The 26,259-nt window shown below is 39.2% G+C and overlaps 1 long non-coding RNA gene across 1 annotated transcript in view; it reads right to left on the bottom strand.

Annotated features, from left to right (window-relative positions):
- The window catches only part of LOC133985995 (uncharacterized), a 254,447-nt gene that overhangs the window by 211,915 nt on the left and 16,273 nt on the right, over positions 1-26,259 (bottom strand). The gene's annotated exons all lie outside the window — the stretch shown is intronic.

Here is a 26,259-nt window from a genome sequence, read left to right as displayed (position 1 = left end):
TCTTTCCTTCCCTTCCTTCCTTCCGTCTGTCCTTCCTCCCTCCCTCCTTCTCTCTTTCTTTCCTTCCTATTTCTTTCCTCCCTTCCATCTGTCCTTCCTCCCTCCCTCATTCTCTTTCTTTCCTTCCCTCCTTCCTCCCTTCCTTCTTTCGTTTCCTCCCTCCCTCCTTCTCTCTTTCTTTCCTCCCCCTACCTTCCTCCCTTCCTCTTTTCCTTTCTCCCTCCCTCCCTCCCTCCTTCTTTCCTCCCTCCTTTCCTCTGTCCTTCTTTCCTCCCTCTCTCCCTCCTACCTTCCTTCCTTCCTTTCCTTCCTCCCTTCCTTCTTTCGTTTCCTCCCTTCCTTCCACCCTCCTTTCCTTCCTTCCTTCCCTTCTTCCTTCCTCCCTCCTTTCCTTCATCTTCCTCCCTTCCTTCCTTGACTCGAGGACAACAGCAGGGTTAAATAGGTAGTGAGTCATTAGAGTGTCTTCTGCTTATAGAAAGTTAAAAGCTAGAAAGTCATACTTGAGTAAAGTTTTTCTTCTTTTTTTACATACAGAATAACAGCTGTGTGCCGTTATGTCACTTTAATCTCTGTACACATGCTGAAGGTAAACTGGAGTCTTAACAATGGACCAATCATCATCGAGAGAAACACGTCAACCAGCAATCAAAACCTTTGGACTCTCATTTACTCCACAATCACTCCCTTTTATCTCGCCCTCATCCGACAGTGGAGAGAGAGAGGTAAATATATCGAGCATCGTTCTTCTTCTCTGTGAGTTCAGGCTGAAATCTGTTAGCCGCTGAACGGTATTCAGCTGAGCAGTAATAATAATCTTCAGCAGCAGACGATCCTAATTACAGAGCGTCTGGCTGCAGCGGAGGTCAGAGGCCAAGTGCAGCATATTACAGTCATTGTTCTCCCAATGATCCCGCCGGCCTCCCGAGGATCTCCCAAAGTAAGTAAGAGAACAACTTTCAAGTCGGGAAACTTTGCAAGTGGACTTTTTTTTTTTTTTTTGTCTCCCCAGAATTGGAGTTAATGGGAAAAGGAAGCTGAACTTTTTGCTGAAGTTTGACTGTTTAAACTCGGAGCCGCTCGCTGCCTGTCTGCGTTCCACACCACAGAGTCTTTTCTTTCCCCCTCTTTCATTTTGTTTTTCTTCAGAGGTTTGGATCCCCCGGCTGCCTCGTCGTACCTCGTCGCCCCCGGAGAGCAATCCGGGCCTCGGCCTTATCTTTAGGAGGCACATTTCCCCCGAGGGAAATCTCCCTGCCTCCACCTTGGGCTCTGCACTTAAGTGATGAACAAGTGAAACATGGCCGCGCTTTGTCTGCTCGCCGCTAATCAGCGAGGCGGAGCGTTGCTGCCGCTGCTTCTGCTGCTGCTGTTGCTGCTGCTGCCATCTGGCCTCGCCACCGCGCCACCTGCATCGCTGACATCACTACCTCCCTTTTCCTCTCTTTCTTTCTTCTCCTCCTCCTCCTTCTTCTTCTTCTTCTTCTTCTTCTTCTTGTCTTCCTGTCACTTCATCCCTCAACCAGGACGCAACTTTAAACAACTTTAAACAGCTTTGTTAAAAAAAAGCGGTAATGAAAAGATACTCATGCATTCAGCACTTTTACCATAAATGCCGTCGAGAGTTGAATCTTTTGAGTTTTGATGATTTTCACATTTTTTTATATTAGTTAAAGAAATAAAAAAGAACCTTAAAATAAGCTTTATGTAGTTATAAGCATGGCAACTTAGAGATAACGCCACTTTTTTTTATGAGTTAGCAAAATGTCAGTCATAGTATTAAACTCAAGCCGTTGCCATTTTCCATCCAAAAAGTGAGTAATTGTTAATTTAGGTCCCATTAGTTGTTATATATTATCATTATTTGCACTTACACATACATGGGCATTACATCCAATAATAAACATGCATTAAAAAGTCAAATGAATGTAAAATAAAATGAAACAATAGCTATGTCATTTCATCTAATCATGCATATTGAAATTCAATTAAAAGAAAACTATATAAACTGCTGGTTTGTCTTTATTAAACCATTTTCATGTCTGGAAAACTTAAGTAATTCTGTCCTCTAGATGAAAATAAATAAAATAAAACTCTGCTCAGGATTTCAATGCATTGTTTTTAACCCTTACATACTGTTTAGGGTCTAATTTGACCCATTTTTTTTACATTTGAGAGCTGCAAAAATACCTTATACACATTTTTATTAGCCTGACTTTTATTAATGTGAACCACAGTATACAAATATGAAATAAAAATGCATCATTTTATTTCCTTTTCGTGCAGCTGATACATGTTTACATATATGCAAATGCCCATGTTTTTCCATAAGATAAATCAAACATGTATTAATGACTGATTGGGAATGTATGTACTAATGATGAGTCAGAATATGAACACAATATAAAGGTTAAATGTGAATGGATCCTGTTATAAAATTAAAATAAATAGTGTTTTTGCATACTGACAAGTTTCAATAATATCAATATAAACTTCACCCTCCCTCTGTGTTAGGTTCACTGTTTGAAATTATTCTTTTTTTTATTATTTTCTTTCATGTTTCAGAGTCAGTCAAAGTTCATTCATGTTTCTGACAGTAGAGCAAATATCAGATACTGGAAACATGGTGATAAAAGTGAATATTTGAGGGTTAGTTGATGAACTACTGCTGCAGGAAGTGAACTAAGAATACAACTGATAGAAGAAGAAGAAGAGACCAACTGAGGAGGTTATATATGGGAACCCTCAGGATTAGGAGCCAATGAGAAGATTGTGGAGCAAACAGGTTTATATCTATATTAACCTTCCTGTCATCCTCCCGGGTCAAATTGACCCCGTCTGTTTTGACTGTTCCTTCTTTCCTTCCATCCTTCCTTCCGTCTGTCCTTCCTCCCTCCTCTCTTTCTTTCTTTCCTGTCTCCCCTCCCTCCTTCTTTCCTTCCCTCCTTCCTTCCTTCCTTCCTCCATCCCCCTTTCTTCCTTCCTTCTGTCCTTCCTTCCTCCCTCCCTCCTTCTTTCCTTCCCTCCCTCCTTCCTTCGTTCCTTCCCTCCTTCCTTCCTCCCTCCCTCCCTCCCTCCCTCCTTCCTTTGTTCCTTCCTTCCTCCTTCCCTCCCTCCTTCTTTCCTTCCCTCCTTCCTTCTTTCCTCCCTCCTTCCTTTGTTCCTTCCTTCCTCCTTCCCTCCCTCCTTCTTTCCTTCCCTCCTTCCTTCTTTCCTCTGTCCTTCCCTCCTTCCTTCGTTCCTTCCTCCCTCCCTCCTTCTTTCCTTCCCTCCTTCCTCCTTTCCTTTCTCCCTCCCTCCCTCCCTCCCTCCTACCTTCCTTCCTTCTTTCCTTCCTTCTTCCTCCCTTCCATCCTTCCTTCCTCCCTTCCTTCCTCCTTTCTTCCTTCCTTGACTCGAGGACAACAGGAGGGTTAATTAACTAATTTTCACTTAGAGAGAGAGAGAGAGAGAGAGAGAGAGAGAGAGAGACAGAGAGGTTTACATTTCTAGGTTTAGAGCTTATATATCGTATTATATCTGGTTAAATCAAATTCTAAAGAGGAAGTATCATCTCACTTCTGGGAAGCTCACTTCCTTCGACTCCTAGATGTAGTTATCAGTCTCCTGTCTGTGAGTTAACTGGAGCTGGAGTCAGGATGTGCTCAGTCTATAAGCTTCAGATAAGGACCGGACGCTGAAGGAAAACAGCTACATTAACTCATTAACATGCTGCAATAAAGGGGAAAAAGGAGGTTGGATTTATTGAAATGTTTTCTTCGTGTTTGTGTCTCCAGTATCGTGACTGACTGCAGAGCATGCTGTGTGTCTTATGTGCAACATGCATTGGTTTAACCCTCCTGTTGTCCTCGAGTCAAGGAAGGAAGGAAGGAAAGGAAGGAAGGAAGGAAGGAAGGAAGGAAGGCAGGAAGGGAGGAAGGGAGGAAGAAGGAAGGAAAGGAGGAAAGGAAGGAAAGACGGAGGAAAGAAGGAAGGGAGGTAGGAGGGAGGGAGGAAAGAAGGAACAAGGGATGGAGGGAGAAAGGAAAAGAGGAAGGGAGGAATGAAGGAAAGAAAGAGAGGAAAGAAGGTAGGGGGGAGGAAAGAAAGAGCGAAGGAGGGAGGGAAGAAAGAAGGAAGGGAGGAAGGAAAGGACGGAGGTAAGGAGGGAGGGAGGGAGGGAGGGAGGAAGGAAAAGAGGAAGGGAGGTAGGAACAAAAGAAGGACAGAGGAAAGAAGGAAGGGAGGAAGATAGGGGGGAGGAAAGAAAGAGAGAAGGAGGGAAGGAAGAAAGAAGGAAGGGAGGAAAGGAAGGAAAGAAGGAAGGAAGGGAGGAAGGAAGGGAGGAAAGAGAGAGGAATGAAGGAATGAAGGAACAGTCAAAACAGACGGGTTCAATTTGACCCGGGAGGACGACACAAAGGTTAACAGAGTTTACATGTTAACATCTATTTCCTCCCAGAAGTTAAGACAGCTTCTGATTGGTCGACGGAGCAAATTCATGTGTCAAAGTTCACCGAAGCTGAACTAATCTGCCTTTCAAAACATAAATGCACCGATTTATGGTGATTTAACCCTTTATATTCTGTTCATATCTCATCATAACTCATAATTTGTCTCTATGTTTGAATTGTTTGATTAATCTTCTAAAGACATTCACAATCACTATTTTATGGTCCAGGATAAGTTTTTTTTTAGTAGATACAAGTCTAATTTGTACATTTGCATATTCAAAAATGTGTATCAGCTGCACAAGACATTTTAAAAGATGCGTTTTATTTCCATTTGTGTACATTATGAGTCACATTGGGAAAAATCAAGCTAAAATAAAAAAATGTATATGAGGTTTTTACAGCTTTATAATGTAAAAAATGGTTCAAATTTGACCCTGGATAGTAAGGGTTAAACTAAATTATCAGATTTCGGTGCAAAATCATAATAATAAAGATCATATTCTAGACTATTCATGTTAAAATAAGCCCTCACAGCTTGTATTAAAGGCTGCATTTGTCCCGAGATGACTGCAGCTAACAGAGAATGATGGTTTAAGACGAGATATCTTGTTTGTGTATTCTTAACTTAATAAAGTTTATTATTCGGTGTCTGTTGCAGTTCATCCGCAGCGGTCAGCCGGCTCTCGCTCTGGGCTGACCTGGAGTCAGCTCTCCCTCCTCAGCAGGATTGTAATCAGAGTCCAGGAGCAGAACATATCAGTGCTGGTCTGCAGCTGCTGAATATGTAAAGCCTTATTGAAGCTACGCTCCGGCAATTTCTCTTAATTATTGGAATAATCAGACTGAAGGAAAGGAGAGGCTTCGTTTTATTGGATTAGCCGAGACGATCCTCTAACACAAACCATCTCCTCTTCTCTATCTGCCTCGCTCGATTCAATTCACTTCGATTCAATCAGCTTTATAGGAACCGAAGTTTCCAAACAATATCTCTCAGACGCAAGGAAGTGCAATATAGATAATTATCAATAATTTAAATAGCAATATTAACAGTCACGATGATTGGATTAAAATACAACTAGATTTGGAAAGAAACGCTCTCTCTTTCTTCCTTCCTCAATTCACTTTATGCTTTTGATTATGAGTGTGAATATTATCCAAAAAATATATAATAACATTAAAATTGAAAAAATGCAAACAGAAAAGTGAAAATAAATATATGCATCCACACATGCTTTAAGAATTTTCAATATTTATTTTTTCAGACATTGATTGTATAAATATTATAATATATATATTATTACATTTTTGTAGATTTGTTGTAATTTATGCAATAATATATAATTTAAAATAAGATATATAAAAATGTAGCCTATCTACCAGCATAAAAGCATAAAGAATACATTTAGCCATAAATGGTTAAATATTTAAATTAATCATTAATTGCATGAATATTTTCAGTACATTTTTATTTAATTATATGCTTTATAACGTATAATTAAATATCAATTAAATATATTTAAAAATCACATAATATTGGACCACTATGTAGCTACAAATTATGATTAAAATAAAATAAAATGAATAAAAATAAAGTTTAATTTAATTCTTATTATTAAAAATACAAATAGTGAATATGAGAAAAGTTTTATTTAATTATATGCTTTATAACGTATAATTAAATATTAATTAAATATATAAAAAATAAATGTAGAAAACATAAAATATTGAACCACTATGTAGCTACAAATAAAATAAAATAAAATAAATTAATTCTTATTATTAAAAATACAAATAGTGATTATGAGGAATGTGCTATATTTTTCTTTTTATTTAATTAAATTTATATTTTTAGCATAAAGACATCACTGGTATCGGTTATCTGCAAAAACACACTAGAGCCTACATTTCCCATCATGCAACTCAATAGTATATATATCAGTAAACATTCACTGCCTAGTAAATATCTTTATACCTTGTCTATAATAAACATTTTCTATAATAAATTAGTATTTTTGACAGAAATTCATCATCTTTTCAACTTCTCACTGCTCTAATTTCATCTCTATAATAATAAACTATTCACATCACATGACCTGCGTTTAACCTGTGACAGTCTTATGAGCTTTAATGCTGTTTGTTAGATGCTGCTTCAAACATATTACATTATTTACGCTATTTGTAAAAATTCCCGTCCAGTCGAATGGAGCAAAGCACACAACATGCTGTGTGTACGGCCGGCTGTTTATTGATTTACGTTACAATAAGATGAGCCCTTGATTGATCCCTGAGGGGGGGAATTTATTGGCTGCAGCTGCACAAAGACGGAGATGAAAGTACATTTAAATAGACTGAAGGCGCCTTTAGACTGCGAGGCAACAATGACAGTGCCAGTTTAACACATTTAAAAGTGTGTTTTTTTTTCTTTAAATTAGTTTTTATTACTTGTGGAAGAAGACCCAAAAGTTTTAGTTTCACTTCTTCTTCATTGACTTTTGACTTCGGCATTTAAAATCAGTGAAATACCCCTTTAACAATATCCTTAAAACTTAACATTTCTGCATCCACATTTAACCTTTGTGTCGTCCTCCCGGGTCAAATTGACCCTGTCTGTTTTGACTGTTTCTTCCTTCCTTCCCTCCCTTACCTTCCTCCTTTCCTTCCTTCCTACCTCCCACCTTCCTTCCTTCCTACCTTCCTCTCTTCATTCCTTCCTTCTTCCTCCCTTCCTTCCTACCTTCCTCCCTTCATTCCCTCCCTCCCTCATACATTCCTTCCTCCCTCCTTTCCTTCCTTCCCTCGTTCCTCCCTCCCTCCTTCCTTTCCTACCTTCTTCCTCCCTTCCTTCTTTCCTTCCTCTTTCCTCCCTTCCTTCCTTCTTTCTCCCTTTCTTCCTCCGTTCCTTCCTTCTTCCTCCCTTCCTTCTTTCCTCCCTCCTTTCCTTCCTTTTTCCTCCCTTCCATCCTTCCTTCCTTCTTCCTCCCTTCCTTCCTCATTTCCTTCCTCCTTCCTCCCTTCCTTCCTCCCTCCTTTCCTTTCTTCCTTCAGTCCTTCCGTCCTTCCTCCCTCCTTTCCTCCTTTCCTTCCGTCCTTCCGTCCTTCCTCCCTCCTTTCCTCCTTTCCTTCCTTCTTCCTCCCTTCCATCTTTCCTTCCTCTTTCCTCCCTTCCTTCCTCCCTCCCTCCATTCCTTCCTTCTTCTTCCCTTCCTTCCTCCTTTCCTTCCTTCTTCCTCCCTTCCTTCTTTCCTTCCTCTTTCCTCCTTCCTCCCTCCTTTCCTTCCTTCTTCCTCCCTTCCATCCTTCCATGCTTCTTCCTCCTTTCCTCCCTTCTTTCTCCCTTTCCTTCCTTCTTGCTCCCTTCCTTCCTTGACTCGAGGACAACAGGAGGGTTAAATGAGTTTTTCTTACTTGTGGAAGAAGACCCCAAAAGTTCTAGTTTCACTTCTTCTTCTCTGACTTTTGACTTTGGCATTTAAAATCACTGAAATACTCTTTAAAAATATCCTTAAAACTTAACATTTCTGCATCCACATCAACACAAAACCATTGATTTGTTTGTTTGTTTGCACCCAGGTGTCATTTCTGTACCAAATCTCATTAAAACCTGACACATTTTATGAGACATCCTTCTAACAAAACAACCAAAAAACCTCCTTCCTCCTTTATTTATGCTGACTGACCCTCATTTACAATGACATCCAGACAATTAGGAAGGAAGAAAAGGGAAAACAATAGCACGAAAAAATCCACTTGTGCAGTTTTCAGTCTAAAATCTTGTTTGTGTGTGTGTGTGTGTGTGTGTGTGTGTGTGTGTGTGTGTGTGTGTGTGTGTGTGTGCGTGTGTGTGTGTGTGTGTTAGCTCTGTCTTAACCCTTTGAATCATAGTGTTTTTTTTTCATTTACAGACGTATTGTGTAATTATTTCATGTGTCACCCAGTCGTGACATATATTAATCTTTTCAGGATGAATTAGGCTGTTTAGAAATGACATCATTTTGCATGTGAGCCGTACTATAAATGCAATAAGAGTAACTTTTTATGGGGAAAAAAACTAAATATTGTCAGCCTTTTGGGTGAACAACATGCACCCTTTACCCAAAGTAATACACCTTGTAACTCTTACACAGTGTTCAGGGTCTTATTTGTTGACACATTCTTAAATTTTAAAGAAAAGAAAACAACTTTTGTGCTAGAAATGTGACCCATAATACAAAACAATGGAATTTTTCAACTTTCCAAAAATGTTTTTTTTGTACAGCTGAAACACATTTTGTTGACTGTTTGACTCATATTCATTCAAATAATAGTGTGATTATAAATATGTTTTCCTCATCAACAAAAAGCATGAAAACTAAAGAATAGACTCTCTGTGCTCTATCTGCTCCATGAAGGTAAACACAACTAAATCCAGTTGTAGTTGTCAAAAAATAACAATTGACTTGGTTTGAATATTATTTGACATACACACCTTATTTGTGTGTGTGTGTGTGTGTGTGTGTGTGCGTGTGGTTTCAGGGTCGAGGCTCGAGGGCCGAGGGGACAGGAGGGGGGGGGGGGGCATTAAGGTGGATCGATACCTGGCAGGCGAAGGGGGAGCCGGCCATAATCTCCATCAGCCATGTACAAAAGTACATTACTGCCACTACAAAGCCTATTAACGAAACCGCAGGTCATGCATTATTGAATGGATGTTGGTTTTTATTCGACCTGTTCAAAGAGATGGAAATAAAATAAATAAAAAAGGACAAACAGCCGCTCCAGCTCCTCCGCTCGAAAATATTGTTTTTGTGTTTTCGGTGGTTAGGCATCAGGGTGGGCCGAGGGGAGGGGGGGGTGGGGGGTCAGGGGTGGACGAGGGGGGGCGGGGGAGGGAGGGAGGGAGGGAGGGTTAGGGAGGGGTGCTCAGATCACATTGGAGTGATTTCAGGGGAAATATTGATCTGTGATATGGATCTTGGTAGAGCGATCCAGAGGGATATCTATCTGTAAACAATGGCTCACTGCAGCGAGGAGCTTCGCCTGTGAATCACCGATGAGCCGTCGTCACCTCAGGCTTGAATCTGCACCAAGTGTGTGTGTGTGTGTGTGTGTGTGTGTGTGTGTGTGTGTGTGTGTGTGTGTGTGTAACTTCAGCATTAAATAAACACTTATACCAGAATAGAAACCATCACACACACACACACTCCTGGACGAAAGGAAACAATGAAAACAATCAAAAAACCTTTGATTTCTGAAGAGTCTAGAAATCCAATTCCTCCTCTTCCATCTGTGCTGGACTCATGTTGTCGTGACTGGACTCATTAGACACATCACAGCATCTCAGGATCAGCTGATTTCTGCACGTTAAATATGTCAATCTACAGTGACCAATCCTAACGACAGGCGTGAAGGACTCTGGAAGGTGATCAGGCTTTTTTTGGAAAGATGGAAAACAGACTCCTGGGATCAAGACTGTGAGTATCAAATATGCTTCACTAAAGACTCATATGAGCAAAATACATACAAGAGGCATCTGTGAACATTAGGAACATTCATCAATTTTCTCATGCTTAACCTTCGTGTCGTCCTCCCTTCCTTCCTTCCTTCCTTACTTTTTCCTTCCTTCCGTCTGTCCTTCTTCCCTCCCTCCTTCTCTCTTTCTTTCATTCCTCTCTCTTTCCTCCGTTCCTTCCTTCCTTACTTTCTTCCTTACTTACATCTGATCTTCTTCCCTCCCTCCTTCTCTCTTTCTTTCCTTCCTCTCTCTTTCCTCCCTTCCTTCTGTCCCTTAATTCCTCTCTCTTTCCTCCCTTGCTTCCTTCCTCCCTCCCTCCCTCCCTCCTTTCCTTCCTTCTTCCTCCATTCCTTCCTTCCTCCCTCCCTCCTTTCCTTCCTTCTTCCTCCATTCCTTCCTTCCTCCTTCCTCCCTTCCTTCCTCCCTCCCTCCCTTCTTCCTCCCTTCCTTCCTTGACTCTAGGACAACAGGAGGCTTGAATCTTTCTCTTTTCACTGAACTTAGAATCCTAACATCAACCTGAATCTGGAGTTTAAATACGATACTGAGAGGTTTGTTTTTTTTCCGATGCAATGATTTTCCTGTCAGTAGTGGTTGTAAAGAGTTGCCTCAGGGTGTTTCTGCAGGTCTCTGTTCAGCATCATGTTGTACAACATCACCTACTGTAGTCTATAATAGGATACTCTCTCCTCTAATGTCTCTCAGGCCAGTCATGGAAGAAATATTCAGCTCATTTACTGAAGTAAGAGTATCAATACAATCAATAGCAATGTAAAAAATACTCCTTTATAAGTAAAAGTACTGCAGTATTATGATGTGTAGTATGCAGTATTACAGTAAAAGTACTGCAGTATTATAGTGATGTAGTATGCAGTATTACAGTAAAAGTACTGCAGTATTATGAGTGATGTAGTATGCAGTATTACAGTAAAAGTACTGCAGTATTATGAGTGATGTAGTATGCAGTATTACAGTAAAAGTACTGCAGTATTATGAGCGATGTAGTATGCAGTATTACAGTAAAAGTACTGCAGTATTATGAGTGATGTAGTATGCAGTATTACAGTAAAAGTACTGCAGTATTATGAGTGATGTAGTATGCAGTATTACAGTAAAAGTACTGCAGTATTATGAGCGATGTAGTATGCAGTATTACAGTAAAAGTACTGCAGTATTATGAGTGATGTAGTATGCAGTATTACAGTAAAAGTACTGCAGTATTATGAGCGATGTAGTATGCAGTATTACAGTAAGAGTACTGCAGTATTATGAGCAATGTAGTATGCAGTATTACAGTTAAAGTACTGCAGTATTATGAGCGATGTAGTATGCAGTATTACAGTAAAAGTACTGCAGTATTATGAGCAATGTAGTATGCAGTATTACAGTTAAAGTACTGCAGTATTATGAGCGATGTAGTGTGCAGTATTACAGTAAAAGTACTGCAGTATTATGAGTGATGTAGTATGCAGTATTACAGTAAAAGTACTGCAGTATTATGAGTGATGTAGTATGCAGTATTACAGTAAAGTACTGCAGTATTATGAGTGATGTAGTATGCAGTATTACAGTAAAGTACTGCAGTATTATGAGCGATGTAGTATGCAGTATTACAGTAAAGTACTGCAGTATTATGAGTGATGTAGTATGCAGTATTACAGTAAAAGTACTGCAGTATTATGAGTGATGTAGTATGCAGTATTACAGTAAAAGTACTGCAGTATTATAGTGATGTAGTATGCAGTATTACAGTAAAAGTAGTGGTTTGGTCCTCTGACTGATATATTATTATTATGACATCATTAGATTATTAATAGTGAAGCATCAGTGTTAGAGCAGCATGTTACTGTTGTAGCTGCTGGAGGTGGAGCTAGTTTACACTACTTTATATACAGTTAGATAGTTTACACTACTTTATATACAGTTAGCTAGTTTAGTCCAGTGGTTCCCAACCTAGGGGTGGGGCCCCTCCAAAGGGTCAGCAGATAAATGTGAGGGGGGGTGAGATGATTAATGGGAGAGGAAAGAAGAAATATTGTTGAAATATTGGATCATTTGAACATTTATTGAAATGAAAGCATGTGAGAAGTTTAGAGGGATAAATCACTATTTGGTGGAGCTGTTAACAACTCATAGACATCTGAAATGTGAGCCGACTACACACTGCTTTGTTGTATTTTAAAAGCTTGTTGTATTATATAGCTTGTCCATTGTGTCAAATGAATATTACTGATTGAAACAGATCAACTTGGATCATGTTTTCCTACTTTAATTTGAAAAAAAACAAAATAAGAAAATGCTGGAAAAAAAGCTTTTGAAATTCCACAACTGGAAATTAACTTTTGAGACATTCAGGGCACATAAATCACAAATATGATTTCACTGTAATAAATTCTGCAGTATTTAAATTTCAACATTAACTATTCAAAACTGATTAATTTTTAAACTTTGGTATTAAGCTTCTGATATATTTTATTATAGCAATATTTTGCTTCTATATAAATATGTTTCACGAGGAAAATAACCAAGAAATATCAGATTTTAGGTGATAGTAAAGTCAAAGGTTTTTGCAGAAAGTCAGACTTGTGAATAAATTTGCTGCTTAGTTTATTTTGTCAATGCACCCCCGAGTCATTGTTACAGTTGGAGCAGCTGGCTTCCTCCGCCCGGCTGACGGGGTCGCAGAGGTCGAGCGTTACCGACTGTAAACAGCCGTGTTTTCACTTTGGCCTCCTGACTGACGGAGAATCCCAGACCAGCTTCTCCTCCAGCCGCCGCTGATCTCATCCCTTAATGCTTCATTACCTGAGCATCCACTCTGACCCTGGCAGCCATTTATAGCAGGCAGGCCCGGAAACTACACACACATACACACACACACACACACACACACACACACACACGAGACACACACACAACCTCCCGTCTGTCTGAGATAATAGTGGGATAGTTCAGCCAGGACGAGTTTCTCCTCCGTCAGCTCGGGTCAGCGGTTTGTGTTTACATCAGCAGCTCGGTGTCGGCTCAGCAAACAGCGGGAGAAACTCTGCAGCCGACCGATCCCTCTCCGCTTCACACAACAGATTATATAATGTTTGACATGTTTTGTACTCAGCTCGAAGTTTGCTTTTTTTCTATTTTTATTCCCATTTATTCAACCAATATACTGACTGACTGTTTATTTTGGATGTTAGATGTTTAAGATGAGTGGAGACCTTTGTTGTGTGTCGTTGAAACTTTATGGAACTGAAAACTCTCTTATATTCCTTTTTTTGTTGTTGCTGTTTTCTATGAAATTATTTTGTTGTTCTTGTTAATATTAATTCTTCTTTGTAAATTCTGTTTTGTACATGTAAATAGTGTCACTATCATGTTTGTTTGCTTTTAATATGATGGGCTTTGTTACTCTAAAAAGTGCCTTATAAATACATTTTATTTGTAGATACAGACTTCACATATTTACATAAAGCACACAGCATATAATAATAATAATAATAATAATAATAATAATAATAATAATAATGATAATGATAATGATAATGATAATGATAATAATAATAATAATAATGATAATGATAATGATAATGATAATGATAATGATAATAATAATAATAATAATGATAATGATAATGATGATAATAATAATAATAATAATAATGATAATGATAATGATAATGATAATGATAATGATAATAATAATAATAATAATAATAATAATAATAATAATAATAATAATAATACACTTTGTGAAAAAAATGGGGGAAAAACTAAAAAGTAGTGGGTGCAGAAAGTTGCCCTGTGAACTGCTGTCGTCATCCTTATTAGCTCTGAGCTCAACGTAGGATGTAAGCTAATCTAAGTTAAGTGTGTATCAACAGTGATTGTGCGTCGGGCTCCGAGCGTTGTTGCCAAAACGCAAGCGGCCGTCGCTAAATACTGCGCCTGAACGCAACATCCTGTGTAGACAGACGGAGGACTGAAGCTGCTGTTCTGCTAATGTGCTGTTAATTACGTGACTCCACCCCCCCCCACCCTCCATGTTATTTACTGTCTGTACTTTTATTTATTTCTTTATCTTTGCACTAAACGTTACCTGATTTTATTGTTTGATGTACTGTTGTCGTGTTTTATGTGCCTTGTAAGGTGTCCTTGAGTGCTTTGAAAGGCACCTTTAAATAAAATGCATTATTATTATTATTATTATTACTTCATTGCATTTTCTTTGCATGCAAAACCATGAAGTTTGACGAGCGTTTAATGCATTGTTGCACATTTAACTAACCAAAAAACTACATATAAAGTAGATAAAAGTAGCTCCATCTTATCCAGCTACAATAAAGTCCTGCACTTTGAAACAAAGTTAAAGCATCAGCAAGTTAAATAACAAGTTAACAACAGCTGCAGGTCTGTTGTTTTAAATCACAACTGAAAACTTTATTGCTTTTTTAAATTTAATCCAAATTTTAAAGTTAAACCTTACATACTGTTTAGGATCAAATTTGGCCCATTTTTACACTTTAGAGCTGTAAAAACACCTTATACACATTTATTTTAGCTGGACTTCACACAAATATAAATAAAGTGCATCATTTTTTTTAATTATGTGCAGCTGATACACATTTTGATATATGCAAATGTGCAAGTTTGACCTGATTAAGTTCAATAATCATTATATTCTATGAAATGTTCTCCTGAACCATAAAATAGTGATTATGAATGTCTTTTTTCCCCCATACTATTAATCAAACAGAAGGATTAATTAAACATTCATTAATAATTGATGGTGAATATATGAATGTGAATTGGTGTAGAGGTTAATTATGAGTCAGAATATGATCAGTATGTAAAGGGTTAATATCTTACACTGTACTTTACCTTTGTATTCTCCTGTTTTAGCTGCTTTATTTTATTTTAGCTTAAGGACAAACTTCCAATTCAACACTTTTAATCATATGTAAATGTGTGCTTTTATGTGCTATCTTCATGCATTATATGTTTTATATAAAGCACTTTGCTATATGTACATTCACCTTGCCTTGCTTTACCTGAAAGTCTTATTTTTCTTGCCCTCTCTCTCACCTGGCTGCAGTGACACAGAGGTGTTACACTATTATATTATTTAGAGTTTCCACAGGCGCAACAGACCTGACATTTCAATCCATTAAAGGTAGAAAAAATCTAATGTAACCCTCCTGTTGTCCTGGAGTCAAGGAAGGGGAGGGATGAATAAGGAAGGAAGGAGAGATGGATGTAAGGAAGGAAGGAAGGAGGGAAGGAAGGAAGGAAGGAAGGATGGAAGGGAGGAAGAAAGAAGGAAAAGAGGGAGGAAGGAGGGAAGGTAGGAGGGTGGGAGAAAGGAAAAGAGGAAGGAAGGAAGGAAGGAAGGAAAGAAGGAAGGAAGGAAGGAAGGAAGGAAGGAAGGAAGGAGGAAGGGAGGAAGAAAGAAGGAAAAGAGGGAGGAAGGAAGGAAGGACGGAGGAAATAAGGAAGTAGGGAAGGTAGGAGGGTGGGAGGGAGGAAAGAAGGAACGAGGGAGGGAGGGAGAAAGGAAAAGAGGAAGGGAGGAAGGAAGGAAGGAAGGAAGGACGGAGGAAATAAGGAAGGAGGGAAGGTAGGAGGGTGGGAGGGAGGAAAGAAGGAACGAGGGAGGGAGGGAGAAAGGAAAAGAGGAAGGGAGGAAGGAAGGAAGGAGGGAGGAAGGAAGGAAGGAAGGAGGGAGGGAAGGAAATAAGGAAGGAGGGAAGGTAGGAGGGTGGGAGGGAGGAAAGAAGGAACGAGGGAGGGAGGGAGAAAGGAAAAGAGGAAGGGAGGAAGGAAGGAAGGAAGGAGGGAGGAAAGGGAGGAAGGAAGGAAGGAGGGAAGGAAATAAGCAAGGAGGGAAGGTAGGAGGGTGGGAGTGAGGAAAGAAGGAACGAGGGAAGGAGGGAGAAAGGAAAAGAGGAAAAGAGGAAGGGAGGAAGAAAGGAAGGAAGGAAGGAGGGAGGGAAGGGAGGAAGGAAGGAAGGAAGGAAAGAGGGAAGGAAATAAGGAAGCAGGGAAGGTAGGAGGGTGGGAGGGAGGAAAGAAGGAACGAGGGAGGGAGGGAGAAAGGAAAAGAGGAAGGGAGGAAGGAAGGAGTGAGGGACGGAGGGTCGAAGGAAAGGAAGGAGGGAGGTATTAAGGAAAGAAGGAAGGAAGGAAAGAAGGAATAGTCAAAATAGACAGGGACAATTTCACTTGGGAGGACGACACAAAGGTTAACTCAAAGTTTCATAAGAATATATTTTGCTAACTGCTTCCATCATTCCTATAAGTTATTATAACATTCAACCCAACAGCTGAGGATATAAGAGCAAAGTAATGAAATAATATAAATTACTTTTTCATAACTTAACTCTGCTGCAGTCTGACTTTTCCCCAAAAGTTATAAAGTTTTGTTTCGAATGTGTTTGAGGAGACTATCCATCTGCTGTGTGTATTGTTCGGTGCTTTGCTTTTCTTGTATTGTTGCTGTTTGATGTGTGAATCTGCAATGTGTTATGTATTCAGTATAAACAAATTATATAAGAAATACATATTTAACAGCTGGATTCAGTCCAGGACTTATGGCCTTCAACACAGAATCATAGAGGCAAAGTTCCTCCACATTTCTTCTCCTGTTTTGTTTTGTGTTAGACCCTTTTTTGCATGTTTTGGCGTTTATGTAGCCTGCTTTAATCCACTTACTGTATATGCAATTATCTAAATATATGTAAAATTAAATCTGATTTTGACCCCCCCATTCATTGTCCGAATGCTGGTGGTCTGAGCAGCAACATGGAGCATTATTTAGACGAATCTGAGAGCAGAAATCTATAATATTTATACAGATTTATTTCAAACTCACACCTTCAACCTCTCCCTCACTGACTGTTTGCTTTCAGTTTAAAGCTTCAATGCGTCAGTGAGTTTGTTGCTGTCGAGCTGTCGACTTCACTCAGCGGCTAATGTCCATCATTTGGAGAAAAAAAAAAAAAGAAGAAAAAGGCGCCATATTTCCTTATCTGCCTCCTCCAGCTTCATGTTAATGTCCAGCTGACTTTTTATCCAGTCTTTAGCCAAATCTTTAAGGTACACTTTTGTAACTTCTACCTTGACATCTTGTCATTTTTGATTTTTTCTTTTAAAAATGTATAATAAATAAATATTTTTTTTCTTTCCGTCTGTTTTGACTGTTCCTTCTTTCCTCCCTTCCTTCCTTTTCTTCCGTCTGTCCTTCCTCCCTCCCTCCTTCTCGCTTTTCTCCATCCCCCTTTCTTCCTTCTTTCCTCCATCCTTCCTTCCTCCCTCCTGTCCTTCCTTCCTCCTTTCCTTCTTCCTCTCTTCCTCCCTTCCATCATCCCTCCCTCCTTTCCTTCCTTCCTCCCTTCCTTCTTCCTCCCTCCTTTCGTTCGTTCCTTCCTCCCTTCCTTCTTCCCCCCTCCCTTCCTTCCTTCTTCCTCCTTTCCTTCCTTCTTCCTCCTTTCCGTCCTTCTTCCTCCCTTCCATCCTTCCTCCCTTCCACATTTCCTTCCTTCTTCCTCCCTTCCTTCCCCCTTTCCTTCCTTCCTCCCTCCATTCCTTCCTTCCTCCCTCCATTCCTTCCTTCCTTCTTCCTCCCTTCCATCCTCCCTTCCATCCTTCCTTCCTCCCTTACTTCCTTGACTCGTGGACAACACAAGGGTTAACCTTTATACACTGTTCATATTCAGGCTTTTCTCAGTATCCCTTCTTAATTGGTCTCTATGCATAACTTTGTGTGTAATTTTGTGTATTTAGCTGCTGTTAAACCTTTTTTGAAAGTTGTAAAATGTTTGTATATTTTTTTTTGTATATTCTGGGTCATGTGAAGATCGTCGTCAAAATTGGCTTTTCTTCTCTTAAATGAAAAACATGGGTCAAATTAGACCCTGAACAGTATGTAAGGGTTAATTGGATGAAGAACTTTATTCATCAGATGTCTGGATCTAAAGTTATAGAGGACTGGATTGAGGTGGACAATCTTCATCTGCTCCCTTACCACCAATGCAATCTGAATAACCATCAGCTGCTTCTCTAATGTCCATCATTTGGGGGGAAAAAAGAAGTTAAGTTAGCTTTTTGTAAACCATATGCATGTGTCTGCGTTGTGTTTGAACCACCAGAAGCTGTTTCTCTCTTTTAAATTGACGTTTTATCCTTTTTTATTCGCCATATTTTTCCCTTCAGCTGCTTCTTCCATTACACTTACCGGTGATTCAATAGTGAAGAACATCAGGAGAAGATCAGTAAAGATGTAGTGTTTCTTAGTCACTAAGGTGGCTAACATCCTGGACCTCTGCCTCCCGGTGAAATGTTATCATCCACGTCAACTACAATGACATTTCCAAATGGACTTCAGATATTATAAAACAGGATTTTCCAGCAGGCTCCCTAACTTGCTTAATGACTATGGCAAACACATCTTTGTCTCTGGACCTATACCTCCACTTGACCAGATCCTTATCCATCCATGCATGGCTCCAGTCTGTCTGCACGGAGCAAAGCATGCTTTTTTATTGGCAATTTTAACCTCTCCTGCAAACATCCTTCCTTTTATCTAAGAGTCAGTGCCCATCTTAGCAGACTGGGTGCACATACTGTAACACACAACATATTTTATACCATTTTTAACACTCCCACAGTCTGACTATCAGCTGCCACATGACCAGACCCGCTGAGAAAGCTCGACACCTGTCGCTTCCGGTCTCCAACTTGCAAGCTGACTTTTTCCCTGCAGCCCCCCGAGGGGATGCCTACAAGTGACTGTGGTGTTAATACAACCATCTGTTAATACATTAATAGACAACCTGACACATTATTCTCTAGACGTTGCCTTGAAATGCGTTTAAATGTGCCATTCTGCTCACATATTTTGGCTCAAATGATGACCACAGTTATGATAGTCCATTTTAAAGATATCTATCCCCACAGGAGAAAAAAACAAACTCACTTTCTCTGCAGCCAAAACTACAAGATTTCTGATTAATGCAGCCTTGGCTTTTATTGACGCATTTTGGTTTGCTTGAAATCCAAGTCGAACCAAAAGGGAAAATGCAATGAAATAGCAACTTATCCACTGATTCGGACGCCTTAGATTCCCTCTTAGATACCACTGCAGAACTACGATTCTACTTTAAAGACAGTAATTATCCTGTCAAGTACTGCAGTATTATGAGTGATGTAGTATGAAGTATTACGGTAAAAGTACTGCAGTATTATGAGTGATGTAGTATGCAGTATTACAGTAAAAGTACTGCAGCATTATGAGCGATGTAGTATGCAGTATTACAGTAAAAGTACTGCAGTATTATGAGTGATGTAGTATGCAGTATTACAGTAAAAGTACTGCAGTATTACAGTAAAAGTACTGCAGTATTATGAGTGATGTAGTATGCAGTATTACAGTAAAAGTACTACAGTATTATGAGCGATGTAGTATGCGGCATTACAGTAAAAGTACTGCAGTATTATGAGCGATGTAGTATGCAGTATTACAGTAAAAGTACTGCAGTATAATGAGCGATGTAGTATGCAGTATTACAGTAAAAGTACTACAGTATTATGAGCGATGTAGTATGCAGTATTACAGTAAAAGTACTGCAGTATTATGAGCGATGTAGTATGCAGTATTACGGTAAAAGTACTGCAGTATTATGAGCGATGTAGTATGCAGTATTACAGTAAAAGTACTGCAGTATTATGAGCGATGTAGTATGCAGTATTACAGTAAAAGTACTGCAGTATTACAGTAAAAGTACTGCAGTATTATGAGTGATGTAGTATGCAGTATTACAGTAAAAGTACTACAGTATTATGAGCGATGTAGTATGCGGCATTACAGTAAAAGTACTGCAGTATTATGAGCGATGTAGTATGTAGTATTACAGTAAAGTACTGCAGTATTATGAGCGATGTAGTATGCAGTATTACAGTAAAAGTACTGCAGTATTATGAGCGATGTAGTATGCAGTATTACAGTAAAAGTACTGCAGTATTATGAGTGATGTAGTATGCAGTATTACAGTAAAAGTACTGCAGTATTATGAGCGATGTAGTATGCAGTATTACAGTAAAAGTACTGCAGTATTATGAGCGATGTAGTATGCAGTATTACAGTAAAAGTACTGCAGTATTATGAGCGATGTAGTATGCAGTATTACAGTAAAAGTACTGCAGTATTATGAGCGATGTAGTATGCAGTATTACAGTAAAAGTACTGCAGTATTATGAGCGATGTAGTATGCAGTATTACAGTAAAAGTACTGCAGTATTATGAGCGATGTAGTGTGCGGTATTACAGTAAAAGTACTGCAGTATTATGAGTGATGTAGTATGCAGTATTACAGTAAAAGTACTGCAGTATTATGAGTGATGTAGTATGCAGTATTACAGTAAAAGTACTGCAGTATTATGAGTGATGTAGTATGCAGTATTACAGTAAAAGTACTGCAGTATTATGAGTGATGTAGTATGCAGTATTACAGTAAAAGTACTGCAGTATCATGAGCGATGTAGTATGCGGCATTACAGTAAAAGTACTGCAGTATCATGAGCGATGTAGTATGCGGCATTACAGTAAAAGTACTGCAGTATTATGAGCGATGTAGTATGCAGTATTACAGTAAAAGTACTGCAGTATTATGAGCGATGTAGTATGCGGCATTACAGTAAAAGTACTGCAGTATTATGAGCGATGTAGTATGCAGCATTACAGTAAAAGTACTGCAGTATTATGAGTGATGTAGTATGCAGTATTACAGTAAAAGTACTGCAGTATTACAGTAAAAGTACTGCAGTATTACAGTAAAAGTACTGCAGTATTATTATGAGTGATGTAGTATGCAGTATTACAGTAAAAGTACTGCAGTATTATGAGCGATGTAGTATGCAGTATTACAGTAAAAGTACTGCAGTATTATGAGCGATGTAGTATGCGGCATTACAGTAAAAGTACTGCAGTATTATGAGAGATGTAGTATGCAGTATTACAGTAAAAGTACTGCAGTATTATGAGCCATGTAGTATGCAGTATTACAGTAAAAGTACTGCAGTATTATGAGCGATGTAGTATGCAGCATTACAGTAAAAGTACTGCAGTATTACAGTAAAAGTACTGCAGTATTATTATGAGTGATGTAGTATGCAGTATTACAGTAAAAGTACTGCAGTATTATGAGCGATGTAGTATGCGGCATTACAGTAAAAGTACTGCAGTATTATGAGCGATGTAGTATGCGGCATTACAGTAAAAGTACTGCAGTATTATGAGCGATGTAGTATGCGGCATTACAGTAAAAGTACTGCGGTATTATGAGCGATGTAGTATACAGTATTACAGTAAAAGTACTGCAGTATTATGAGCGATGTAGTATGCAGTATTACAGTAAAAGTACTGCAGTATTATGAGCGATGTAGTATGCAGTATTATAGTAAAGTACTGCAGTATTATGAGCGATGTAGTATGCAGTATTACAGTAAAAGTACTGCAGTATTATGAGCGATGTAGTATGCAGTATTACAGTAAAAGTACTGCAGTATTATGAGCGATGTAGTGTGCGGTATTACAGTAAAAGTACTGCAGTATTATGAGGTGATGTAGTTAAAGTACTGCAGTATTACGAGTGATGTAGTATGCGGCATTACAGTAAAAGTACTGCAGTATTATGAGCGATGTAGTATGCGGCATTACAGTAAAAGTACTGCAGTATTATGATGTGTAGTATGCAGTATTACAGTAAAAGTACTGCAGTATTATGAGCGATGTAGTATGCAGTATTACAGTAAAAGTACTGCAGTATTATGAGCGATGTAGTATGCGGTATTACAGTAAAAGTACTGCAGTATAATGAGCAATGTAGTATGCAGTATTACAGTAAAAGTACTGCAGTATTATGAGTGATGTAGTATGCGGCATTACAGTAAAAGTACTGCAGTATTATGAGCGATGTAGTATGCAGTGTTACAGTAAAAGTACTGCAATGAAATAGTAACTTATCCACTGATTCGGACGCCTTAGATTCCCTCTTAGATACCACTGCAGAACTACGATTTTCCTTAAAAGAAAGTCAATGAAATGGTAGTTGCCTTCAACAGTTAATTGGCTGACACACTCAACAAAGTAGAAACTAAAAAAAGGGTCTAACATTAAAAGCAAGGCCTTGGGTGCATGAATGATGATGAAGATATTTGTGCATTAAAGCCATATTTTTCTAAGAATACTCTTCTAATATTCTCCTAGTCCTATTCTCAACCACTGATAGGTTGTTATATTGGGTTCCCTTTGACTTCGGGCAGGAGTGTGAGGAGTGTGAGGAGTTACTTTTTCTTAAAAAGAAAGAGTTGCCTCAATTAGGTCAGGCAATAAGCTCGGTCACATATCCCACAGCAGCCCTCCGACATGTTTCGTCAGTATTTCGCATACCTTACCTCTGTGAGATTATAACTCAAAAAGCCTTCTTCCACATGTGATCTCATTAGAAAGTTCCTCAAGAATGTATATGACAGCTTGTCTCCCTCCATCCTAAAGATAATTACCACTTCAGTAGAAACAGGTATCTTTCCTACTGCTTTTTTAAGACTGCAGTAGTGAAGCTTCTATTAAAGAAAAAGCCAAAGCAAGATGAAAAAAACCTCCTTAGTAATTACAGCCCTATATCCAATCTGCCTTTAACGAGCAAGTTTCTTGAGAAAGTGCTTTTTAATCAACTTAATACCTTTGTCAATGAGTGCAGACTTTTTGGAGACGTTCCAATCTGGGTTTAGATCCAACCGACGGTACAGAAAACGGGCCGTAGTCAAAGTTATTAATGATCTCAGACGTGCCACCGACTCAAATCAAGTGTCAACCCCCATCCTTTTAGATCTGAGCTCAGCATTTGACACTATCGACCAGCACGCCATTTTAATCAAACATCCTGAGAGATTCATAGGTCTATCTGACTGTGCTTTAAACCTGATTTTTGATTATGCATATACCTGTGGTAGAAGATTTTTTATTGCCTGGGCTGATCATGAATCTGTGAAACATGACTTGCTTTTTGGTTTTGTGCCAAGAAGATGTCTTTGTCTACCTCCCCACCCCACACCACTACATTACATCATCAACATGTTCAATATAAATTACCAAAACTAATCATTGACTTGTACATTTCTGTTGAGCCAGCGAACCCACATGTCCTATCGTCTCTGGGTGTAACATACTAAGGTTAACCCTCACATATTTCACAGTAACCCCTCATTATTAATGTCTATACATAAATTTGGGACTACATCAGTCTTTAATGAAATGGTGATTAATCCTTAATGAAGCTTTCAGAGTGCAGAGAGAGAGTGTATTCTTTAAAATAAACCCACTTACAATCACATTATATGTATTGGTCCAATGTAAGTCAACACAGGAGAATGTAATGATTTCAATTATATTAAATGTGAATAAATATGCATAAAATAATGTTTAGAAAGTTGATAGATTTCCATTTATTGTATATTCTGGGCATCAAATTTCTAGCTATAAAAGAAAGATGTTTTAAGGTGGTTTTTTTCTTCTGTCAGATGTAAAAATGGGTCAAATTAGACCCTGAAAAGTATGTAAAGGTTTATAAGTTCAATTAACAACAAGAAAATATGACCTCAAATAAAGAAAAATGGCAGCTGAAACACTTTCAAATACACCAATTGTTACAGATTGCGGAGCAGGTGGACACAAAAGCAGACGATGCAGACAGAGTCTTGAAACTTCACGAACTTTAATAACCAACTCAGGAGAAACTCAACAGATAAACACAGGCCGAATGAACACTGGCAGAAATATGAGCTGCAAAAACACACAGAACAAAACAACACAGAGACTCGGACAAAGACTGAACTGAAAACCAAAACCTATATAGACATGATGAGGTAATTACTAAACAGGAAACAGGTGAGTTAAACAAGACACAGGTGAAACACATGAGGCAATTAACCAAGGAAAGGGAAACACAGGAAGTAAAACTAACAAAATACATAAAGGGAGAATAACTTTCAAAATAAAACACGAGCTACAACAGGATGTGACACCGATAATTAACCCTCCTGTTGTCCTCCCGGGTCAAATTTCCTCCCTCCCTCCTTACTCCTTTCCTTTCTTCCTCCCTCCATCCCTCCTTACTCCTTTCCTTCCTTCCTTCCTTCTTTCCTTCCTTCCTTCCTTCTTACTCCTTTCCTTCCTTCCTCCCTCCCTCCTTACTCCTTTCTTCCCTCCTCCCTTCCTCTTTTCCATTCTCCCTCCCTCCTTCCTTCCTTCCTTCCGTCCTTCTTTCCTCCATCCTTCATTCCTTCCTTTCCTTCCTCCCTTCCTTCTTTCCTTCCTTCCTTCCTTCTTCCTCCCTACCTCCCTCCTTTCCTTCCTTCTTCCTCCCTTCCTTCCTTCCTCCTTTCCTTCCTTCTTCCTCCCTTCCATCCTTCCTTCCCTCCCTTCCTTCCTTCTTTCCTCCCTACCTCCCTCCTTTCCTTCCTTCTTCCTCCCTTCCTTCCTTCCTTAACTCGAGGACAACAGGAGGGTTAAAGGTTTTCTAGAAACTAATCTGAGTTGTACCAATTATTACTATCAAAAGACAAAGTGTCAAAATAGCAAAAACTCAGCATTAGCAGCAGCTCAACAAAGAGAGAGAGACACTTTTTCATTGTGCTTGACAACCTACAAGAGTTTCTGCTCTCTGATTTAGGCGTCGAAGCCCAAATCAGCAAAGTGAGCAAGACATCATTCATCCACCTGTTGCCAGAATGAGTCTGTTCCTATCAAAGCAGGATACCTTGAGACTGATCCATGCCTTTATCAACAGGTTGAACTCTTGTACTGCCCTCTTTATTGGCCTAAGAAATAAATAAAAAAGGCTGATAGAAAAACTTGAGCTAGTTCAGAGCTCGGCTGCCAGACTTCTAACAAATACCTGGAAAATAGAGAGCACATTACTCCTCTACCTTGCACTGACTGTGTGTTTCTTTTCCAATTGATTTAACCCTCCTGTTGTCCTTGAGTCAAGGAAGGAAGGTAGGAAGAAGGAAGGAAAGGAGGGAGGAAGGAAGGAAGAAGGAAGGAAAGGAGGAAGGAAAGGAGGAAGGAAGGAAGGAAGGAAGGAAGGAAGGACGGAGGAAAGCAGGTAGGGAGGAAGGTAGGGGGGAAGGAAAGAAAGAGAGAAGGAAGGGAGGGAGGAAAGAAGGAAGGGAGGAAGGAAAGGAAGGAAGGAAAGAAAGAAGGAAGGACAGAAGGAAGGAAGAAAGGGGGATGGAGGAAGAACGGAGTAAAGAAGGAAGGAAGAAAGGACGGAGCGAGGGAGGAAAGAAGGAAGGAGGGAGAGAGGGAGAAAGGAAAAGAGGAAGGGAGGAAGGTAGGGGGGAGGAAAGAAGGAAGGGAGGAAGGAAGGAGGGAAGGAAATACACTCCAAGACTGTGAAGCACCCTGTCCATTTACATTAGATATAAAAACACTGTTAACATTGACAAAAAACAACTGAAGACCTACTTTAAGCAGGCGATTAGTTAATATAGTACATTTGTATTGCTTTTCTTTCGCTCTGTGCATTTCACTTCATCATTTATTCTATTTTTATTAACTTCTTTTGTATTCATATTTGTTTATTATTATGTACTGTACCCTGATTTTCCCTTTGATTTTCATTTTAACCTGCTCTAATTGTTCCATATTGTTTTACTCGCTCACCAACATGTTGCGTTTTTGATGTTTCTGTTTTTAATGCCATACCGTAAAAGCACTTTGAGCCTCATTTTAATGTATGAACTGCGCTATATACAAATTAAAGTTATTATGATGTTCGCCGTCAGTGAACCTGGGAGGCAGGTGGATGCAAACAGGAAGAGTGTGATTCATTAGCCGCAGCCGCCGCAGCCGCTTTCAGCCTATAATTAGCCAAAGCATCTCTGACTCAAACTTTACAAGCTGCACTCAACAGCATAAATATTCATACGCATCTCTGAGAAATCAATAGGGCAGAACAAAACTTTATGATATTAAAGTATTACAATATTAATGTGTGGGCGAGAACACTTTAGACAAACTAAACGTTCCACCTCCCCCTCTTCCCCGCCATTATTCATGCTGGGAGATCAGATTTCATGACCTTTGCCATCCGATGGGAACTTTTCTTTGCTTTGGGGAGCAGATAAGCCCGGATGATCCGCAACAATAAATAAATCTGTGAACAGGCTGGAGAGCCCAAAAGCTCCCTCCCTCCCTCTCTAATCTTTGCAATTTGCCATGGCTGATAAAATTTTAATGAGGAATAAGCATAATGGGAGCCTCAGACAAGATTATAGTGAACT

The sequence above is a fragment of the Scomber scombrus genome, chromosome 9 (genome assembly GCF_963691925.1).
Source record: "Scomber scombrus chromosome 9, fScoSco1.1, whole genome shotgun sequence".
NCBI classification, from domain to species: domain Eukaryota; kingdom Metazoa; phylum Chordata; class Actinopteri; order Scombriformes; family Scombridae; genus Scomber; species Scomber scombrus.
Note: the sequence above shows the minus strand (reverse complement) of the source record. Positions and strands in the feature narration are given on the sequence as shown.